The sequence below is a fragment of the Balaenoptera acutorostrata genome, chromosome 21 (genome assembly GCF_949987535.1).
Source record: "Balaenoptera acutorostrata chromosome 21, mBalAcu1.1, whole genome shotgun sequence".
Lineage (NCBI taxonomy): Eukaryota > Metazoa > Chordata > Mammalia > Artiodactyla > Balaenopteridae > Balaenoptera > Balaenoptera acutorostrata.
In genome coordinates, this window is record NC_080084.1 from 10284775 (window position 1) to 10294031 (window position 9257).

General features: G+C 37.2%; 1 pseudogene; it reads right to left on the reverse strand.

The window, feature by feature from the left end:
* Positions 1–718: 718 nt before the first annotated feature.
* Positions 719–1521, reverse strand: LOC103015915 (MICOS complex subunit MIC27-like; annotated as a pseudogene).
* Positions 1522–9257: the final 7736 nt, after the last annotated feature.

The following is a 9257-nucleotide window of genomic DNA, read 5'->3' on the forward strand; positions in this document are numbered from 1 at the left end:
AATACTTTCTTTTCTAAATGGCATTTTCCTCTTGCTTAACATATGTATATATAACCCCTTATATTTGTCTTCATAATGATGTCATTTTTTTGTCATCCGAAGTGGCCTGAATCATATTTTGGTACCAGTGGCCAGCATCTCCCACCCAAGCAGCTCTGAGCATACAAATATTCCCTTTGCCTCTCCAAATCTGACAGTACAGCAGTGTAACCTGAGGAGCATTTTCTTTTCTTTTCTTTTCTTTTTGTCATAAAATATGGATATTTTATTCCAGCTCTGGGAAATGAAAAACAAAGAGGAGGAGGGAACACATCCTTCCACACACTATTCTAATTTAGCTGACATTAATTCAGAAAAGCTAAAGCAAATATATATGTGCATATGTATACATATTTATAGATACACATACATATTTTTTCAGATTTTAGTCTCATCTGTGTTCATATATTTATTTTTATTTTTTTATAAATACCCTTAAAAGTCACCAGATGCATCTTAATACTTCTACCTCTGTGTCCTCACCTATCATTTAATATTGTTTGGATTGTATTCAATTTGTGTTTTGATCACTTATGTGATTTGTCTAACTGTACATTCAAAGATATAAGGGAAAAACTTGGTTTAAATTATACTTTATGCATCACAGTTACCCATTACATGATTTTTTTCATCATTATTCCCAACTTCACACATCTTGTAGTTCTCTATGCAGGCTATTTCAGCTTCTAGTGCTGTAGATGTCTACATCTTCTGGATGGGACTGACCATGATCCATGATCTTGGAGTCAGGCATAAACTGTGTAGCACCTGAGGTGCATTCTGATTTGGTCTTTGTTTCAGAGCTGAGTTCTGTTGGCAAGGCACAACTCAGGTTGTGAGTTGTTTTTGCAGGTATTTCTATTTCATCAGAGCTTCCTAGCTTAGTTTTTTCTTTTGGTTCAGGAAATGACTCTTTTTTGTTGTTTTTTGTCCACAATGATTGAACTGCTTCATAAATTTGCTGGCTTACAGCACATGCCTTTTTCCCAGTTACCTTTGCAATTATTACTGATTGAACAGGGTGGAAAACAGTTGCTCCTAAAGTGGCCAGTCCCAGTGGATAAGCAATTCTCTTAAACCTAGAACCTTTTCTTGCTGAAATGAAGGCTGCCAATCCTGAAACTGTAATCACTCCAATTTTCGGAAGAAAGTCTTGAGGTGGATTCTTCAAATAGACATATGCATCTTTTCCAAATTGTACTGTATCCATTATCCCATTTTTCACAAAAAGACATAAACACCCTTGCACCAGCCAATATAATGACCAGTTGTAGTGCGAATGGACGCAAAGCCCGTTTGTAAATCACCGGGCTGTTCTTCAACATATTTAGACTGGAAAGGTGGTGCAGTATATATGGGGAGCTGCTTTGGTTTCACTAGCTGCTTTTTGGACTCCTCTTCTTTGGCCACATGCACACTTACAGATGCACATATTAGACCTGCTGGCATGGTTGTCTGCTTTCCCATCCTAACAGCCGCCATAGCTTTGGCCCTCTCCGCCCAGGTCTTCGCATGGAGAATGGCTTGAGGAGCATTTTAAAAATGCATTATTTTGGGTACCATCTTAAGCCTAATAAGAAGGATTTGGGGAGGGGGGTTGATTGAGTTCAGAGCCCATGAGTCTGAAATTTTCAAACTCTTCACACATTATGCTTGGGTAGCTGGTCTCAGGACCGGCCATTCAGAGCTGCTCCCATAAAGCACGATGGTCCGCTGTGGTCAGTCCAGTCTCCTCTGTTCTTTCATTCTTTCCCTTCCCCCATATGTATCCTGCCTCCTCTCTCCCTTCTGCTTTTTTCTCTCTTTCCCTTTTCATCCATCAGATATGAAGTTCCCAATATGTGCCTGGTACGTGGCCTCATACCCTTGCTGCTCTGCCCTGTTGTGTTAGAGTCACCCCACTTTCCAGTCTTCCTTTGCCTCTACCCAGTCCCAAACACCCCAAGTTGTGCGAAAGCAGCCTCATCTTCAGAAGCATCTTTCACATCAGTCATCATCCCCCATCTCATATCCAGATATTCCAGGAGCATTTGAGCCATCTTTCCATAGTGGCTATGATATTGCTTTGGAAATAATAAGACGTGAGTCCTGTGTCTCATTTGATGGTGACCATTATCATTTGCACTGGATCTGCTCTTCACTCCTATCTTCTTTAAAATCATTTATAGATGAAAATGTCTTACTGGCCCAATGAGGCTGACTGCACCATTTATAATAATTTCTAGATAAGAGACAATGAGGAAGATCCATCTCATAGGAAACCAGCCTGGCACCTCCCTGGACAGTCCCAGGCCCAGGAAGAGGATACTCTGCTCAATTTCTCTCTCACTTTATTTTTTTTAATTTTAATGCAATGAAAGCCAGACCATTTAGGAATTATCCTAATCCCAGTTTCAAGTTCCATCCTTTTCTCCAGTCATGCACGTATTTAGATTTTTATTCCTTCATTAACACGGGGAAAATGCAGACCATTATGACAGTTAGCAGACATAATTTTAGACAAATACAACTTCTTATCAAATCAGCCTGCAATAAGTATTTGATGAACAGGGCTCTTCAATATAACTTCCAACACTAATTTAATGAGAGGTATCAAATGATTTTTTTTTATTCTGATATCTCCCATGAGACAAATGATACTTTGCAGGCCTATTTTTAACAAATGAATTATTGACTTAAACTGGCACAATTAATCACAATATAATGGGATCAGGGGATGTTAGGGGCTCATTTATCACAGCTGATGATGAGTACTGACTCTTCTGAGAAATGAAACTCTTTCATCACTCCTAGATTAACAGTTACATGCTTTCAAATTTCAATCATAAGGAACTGGCTGCATAGAATGAAAAGGAGCCAGACCGGAGGAGAAAATGGAAAAGGAGAATACAGAGTTTGTTGTTTGCAGTCAGAAATCTTACTTCTGCCAGGACTCTTCAGTGAAGATAGAAAAATGATTCATTGGAAAGGCGGTGCTAGTGATGGGCAGAGAATCAGGACGGCAATTAACATTCTTGTGATCTGGGCTTAACTCTCCTATTAAAAATCTGTGTGACTCCTGACAAACTGCTTGACTTCTCTGAACTTCCTCTTCTTCATCTGCAAGATAAATACAGTACAGTCTCTCCAAGGAACGTTCTCATGAAGATCAAACGAAATAACCCTTGTCCTCATGTTTTGGACAGTTAGAAAGCAGAGTTCCTTTCATGTGATGCTTATCATCGCTTTAGGAATTGTGTGTTTTCCATCTCCAGGACTCATACCTACTAGGTATTTTTGACTAATTGAAAAAAATATGCAGTAAAATGTGAAAGCCATATAAGGAACTCAGAAGGAGTAGGTTAATCTGCTAACTCAACAGGCGTGACAATTTGTCTCTCAAGCCCTGCTGTTATCAAAAGATGAGTCAGACGTGACTCTTGTTTTCTAGGAGTTCACAAACATATTAGGCAGACAGACAAGAGAGTCACATCATTTGGACATATGAAAAAGTAAAAAGGCAAGACAATGAAGGATTTTTTTATATATACAAAGGCATACACATAGTTAGAAAAAAAATAGTACAGAAAGGCTAAGCAACTGGTCCTTCCCTATATGGTGACTGTACTTCCCAGTTTGCCCAATTCATTCCAGGTTTATGCTCATTTCCCCAGCATAATTATTAATGGCATCTACTTTTACTCTCAAAAGTGTCTTGATTTGACAATTTCGGTCAAACTAATCTTAACCATTTCTTTCTTCTATTTTGTTATTGCCAATACCTAAATAATATGATTATATCTTTATCTTCTTTATTTATCATTGTTATATAGAGTCCACTGACTTCCTACCTTCCTAGAGATTGGTGTAGCTCACACTCTTCCTGATTTCCCACCCTTTCTCCCAATATAGTTAAGTAAGAATCCTAAGTTTCTTCTTCTGTCCAGTCTGCAACTTTAAACATCCAAATGATATTCTGTAAAGAATAGTTCTCTGGGCTTCCCATTTTTGCAATGGTATTAATATCCCAACGTTCCCTTCATTTCTACATCCTCTTCTACCTCTTAACCGGCATTTGGTATGCTTTTATTTTTATATCATCAAGGTTGATTTTTCAACCTGCTATGTTACTTCTTCTTATCTGTGAATTTGCTACTCTTTTTCCTTGATTATCTTTCCGCAATACGTCTTTCTGGGAAACTCCTTCTCATTTTTCAAGATGCAGCTAAAATACCCATTGCTCGGTGATGTTTTCATTCAGCATTTCAGGCAAGCCAATTATTTCAGCTTTGCACTTCCACAGATTATAATAGATTCCACTCTACTACAATCACTGCTTTACATTGCACATGCCTCCTACTGAGTCTGAGCTCTTTGGAGAACATTTCAGTGTTCCCCAAGACAAGCAGTGTTCTTGGAAGACAGCGACCATTAAATAAAACTTCTTTGTTTAAAAAAAAAAACATGTTTGTCTATATCAGTAAATATCAGTTCTGATTCAAAATGGTGTTTGGCTTAAGGCTCCTTTGGTAGCCTCTTACTTAAATACTTCTTACTGAAATACAAATTAATGTATAGAATAAGATTTTTAAAAACCTCATGCCACCACCAAAATTTGACACTGACAGATAACCAGTGGCAAATACTTAATAAAGGCAGGGCTGATATTGTATAGATGCTTCAGAAATAAAGATTTGAGTTCAGGCAAGGAACTATGACTAGCTGAGGGGAAGAGAATATGGAATGAATAGAGGAAGAAAGAGTTTATAAACACTAGCCATGACGACATAACCAGTTACATAAAAGAGCATCGTTTCTTCCTTACTTGGAGAGGTATATATATATATATATATATATATATATATATATATATATATAATCTCCAAATGAAATGACAAGGAACATTTGTGTCCTCTTCTGGGGAGAGGGATTTCTTTAGGTTGTATGAGGGATATGTTTGTATATTGGGTGGAGTATTATTTTTCTATTATCTTTATTTAAAAGTTAATATGGTTAAAAATGTATACAGGGAGTCCACATTGACAAGGGTTGGACTGTACTGGATTGTTTTATCATCAACTTTGTTAACGTTTCCTAGAATCCCCTTCCCAGTTAGAGACGGCCACAAGAGGTACTAGTATGAGACTGGGGAAGTACAAGGTTATGCTGGTTTAGCTGTGGTGACAGACTTAGAGGAGCCAGAGGGTTCCAGCTTGTCTTTGGATCCTTCAACTCCATGTCCAGCTTTTCTCTTTAGCTGGTGTATTGTCAGACTCCAGCTTTTCTCTTCAGCTGGTGCATCGTCAGACACTTGGCTGGGACTTACGGATATCTTCCAAGATTTCTCTCCTCCGACGGCCTCACTTTAGTGGCTGGAGGTACTTCGCTTCTCAAAGTAGCCTATTACCGACTCCTCTGATCCTCCATATCCCCTTTCAGACATGCACTCCCCACTCGTCCCATAACTGTGTCATATCCAAGTGCGTCATCCCACAACTCATAGTTTTTCTGCTTATCTGACTGAACGTCGATTGACACAGTTATCACTGGAAGAGACAAAGAAAAGAGTTTTAGAAAGGAACGGAGAAATTCACAGAATTACTGCAGAAGACTGTAACACATATCTGTACTTATTTTTCGACCAAATAGAAAAAATAAACCAAGTTATGTAAGTCCTGAATAATATAATTAATAAGGCAGTACGTGTAAATGTGTATATATTGATCTTTGTATCCTGAAGAGAATACTCTTTATTTTCATCATTAATAAAACATTTATGAAATATTGATCTACATTATGTCTCAAAGAAAAACTTAAGAAATCATTATAAAAAGCAGACACTTGGATCAATGGATAAGCCTGAGTATTTGTAACAGATGTCACTGATGACGGTATGGTGCTGGATTAGAAAAGATGTGAAAGGTAGCAATTAGTACGATTCAATACGTATTTGTTTAATATTGTGACCTTGTGAAGGTAAGTGGACTTGACCCTCACTTCCAGGTACTTATAGTCTCACAGCGGGGTGGGGAGGGCATTTGAGGCAGGTTTGGTGTTGAAATTGAGCATTGTGTGTCTTGGGGCTCATGCTGGAAGGTGAGGATGTTTTGTGTCAGGGAGTGATTGAAATAAGATTGTTTCTACATGAAGAAATCAGATAGTGAGAAAACTAAAAGCATTTTAATTTTATCCAATTGAAAGTGGGAGTTGCTGGTAGTTTGAGATGTTTTAGGAGGATTCACTTCATGGGCGTGTAGGATAGATTGGGGTAGGGGACCAGTCCTGGGGACACATTGCAATGTGGGATTCCACTAGAGAGAAGGGCTTTGTCACTTGAAAAGAAAAACTGACCTGCAAGCAGTGTTTTAATAACTTGGGGGCTGTGTTGAGATGGGGAGGAAAAAGAAGAAGGAGTCAAAAGTGACTCTACCAACTTAAAACCTGGATGACTGCTAGAATGGGGTCAACACTGACTGGAATAGGTTATTAGTGTTTTCCAATTTCTAAGATGCATTTTCAAACTTTCAAGAAAGATAATCACTTACATACACCTAACCTCTTGCCTCTAGAATCCTGTAGAAATTACCAAGAGATAATAACGTGGCTTATTCTGCGTTGGAAACTAGGAAAGGATGCAAGACAAGCTCCAGAAACTTGGAGGAAATTTTACTGGCTCAAGCGAGGGCAGAAATCTACTGTGTCCAGCCAAGAAGACATGCATTTTTCTGCATATGAAAGAACAGTTTGCCTGGGAAGTAAGCTGAAGAGACCCAATCAAATCCCTTCAATTCCCCACCCACCAAAGGTTCTGGGCAAGTGGAAGTTTGAGAATAGACAGGCTGTGGGGTGGCCAGGAAGGACATCTGCACCCCATCCGTTGTTCTTGGTACCAGTTGGGTTCCAGAGGCTGCACCAAGCAGGTGGCCGATGGCAATTCTTAATCCTGGCACAGGCAACAGAGAACGGGGAATGGTCCCTACAATTTCTGACTGCCTCACCACTCCTAAGACAAATTCACCTGCAAAAAGACCAAGTCACCTCCAAGCCAGTACCTCCATATTTCTCTAATGCTGGTGAATTCCAGTGCTAGTGAATTCCCTCTTTCTTTTTTGCGGGGACTAAAAGTATTAAAAAGATTTTTTTTGGTACAACATTGATGACAGAAACCATGTCAGCTCATAATACTTTAATATCTTTAACTATTAACTAACACAACTCTTTTTTACTTTTGCCACGATTTTTAAGAAATGAAGTATAGTTGATTTACAATATTATATTAGTTTTAGGTGTTCAACATAGTGATTCAGTATTTTTACAGATTACACTCCACATAAAGTTATTATAAAATATTAGCTGCACTCCCTGTACTGCACATTACATCCTTGTATCTTATTTGTTTTGTATATAGTAGTTTGTACCTCTTAATTCCCTTCTCCAACCTTGCCGCTCTCCCACCCCTCTCCCCACTGGTAACGGCTAGTTTGTTCTCATATATAACTCTTTTTTTAAATGCACAAATGGAGAAAAACCACTAGTACAAACATATTCTACAGTTTAAAAAGATACCATTCTGCAGCATATGAGCAAGATTCTTCCTATAAAACTCAAACTGCTGCAATAAATGGAGAAATCGCTGAACATTTCTAATGTATGTTCTCCATAACACTCAAGTAGATATTACATTTTTGAACTTTGAGCAATATCATAGAAGTAACAATACGAAATCATGAAAGACTGAATGAAATTTTAAAAATGCAACTGTAGAATTTAAAACCTCCATGTGGCAGTGAACAGCTCAGTGGAAACTACCAACAAGCTGAATCTGAAAATAAAGTCATATTCTAGACATTCTGCCAGAATTCAAAGGAGCAAATAATAAATGAAAGAGGTTAGGGAACTGTGAAGTGATCTGGGAAATCCAAAATATTCGTAGCAGGGCGTGCCTAAGAAAGTAAAGCAAGCAGCAAAACCATAGAAGAAAAATTCCTTGAGACAGTTCACAGAGCACTACCAGCAGTGAATAAAAATAATACCTTAGACACGCTTGATGGAATCTGGGATTTAAGAAGAATTTTCCCTTATTTAGATCTAGATCTATCTTCCTGCCAGAATCTAGACACTCATGTTCCTGTTTAAAAATGCCAACATTCACTAGATGTCTGTAATGGACAATTGATTGTAATATGAGAAAGAAAACAATACATGTCATCAAAAACGAAAAAAAAAGAATTTAAAATGTGTAAATGGAACTCATTTGCTTGGGTTTTGAAATGAGTTGATAAGGTTAATGCAGTTCTAATACAAAATTCTAAGAGGATCCTTTTTTTTAACTTGACAAAGTAATCAGAAAGTTCATCCGGAAGGTTTTTGAAATATTCCAAAAAGGAAAATACATATGGAGACTTGCATCTGTAGATTTTAAAAGATTTTATAAAGCTGCTGTAATTAAGCATGGATGATAATAGAATAGAATTAAAAACCCTGGAACAAACCACGGTGTATAATTAATCAAATGATAGTTAATACTTTAAATCAGTGAAGAGAGATGATTATTAAATAAATGGTGTTGGAATAATTGGCTAACTGTTGGAGAAAACATCTAGATACCTGCTTCATATCGTTTGCCAAAGAAATTTCTAGATAGATTAAAAAGATAAACATAAAAAAATGAAATCATGAATGGCTTAGAAGAAAATGTAGGTGGGCATCTATCTGGTATCACATAAAAGCAAAATAAGAAAATATAGAGGAACATATTAATAGATTTTAAAACAGAAAAGAATGAAAACTCATATTAACCAAAAAAGCTATAAACAAAGTTAAAAGGTTTATGATAAATTGGGGAAGTATTTGCACTACCTATATAGACAAAGGTATAAATGTATAAATACAAGTGTATAAATATGAAGCTGTGAATATATTTGAAAAATCCAGAAGAAAATATTAAATTCTGTAGTAGAAAACAGGCAAGAAGCATAATAAATATTTTCAACACAGGAAGAATATGGTGGTTACTCACCAGTGAAACTGGAAGAATATAACCCATAATATTAGGAACAGGTATCTCTGAGTTAGAAGATTATGGGTGATCTTTATTTTTGTTTTTTGTTTGTTTTTTTGCTGTGAACATGTCTTACTTTCTTATTAATTCTATTATCCCTGTTATACTGAGCTCTTAATCACTTAACTTCTTATTCATTTGACCAAAGTGGGATGATCTGAGTTGGGCAGTCTTGAGA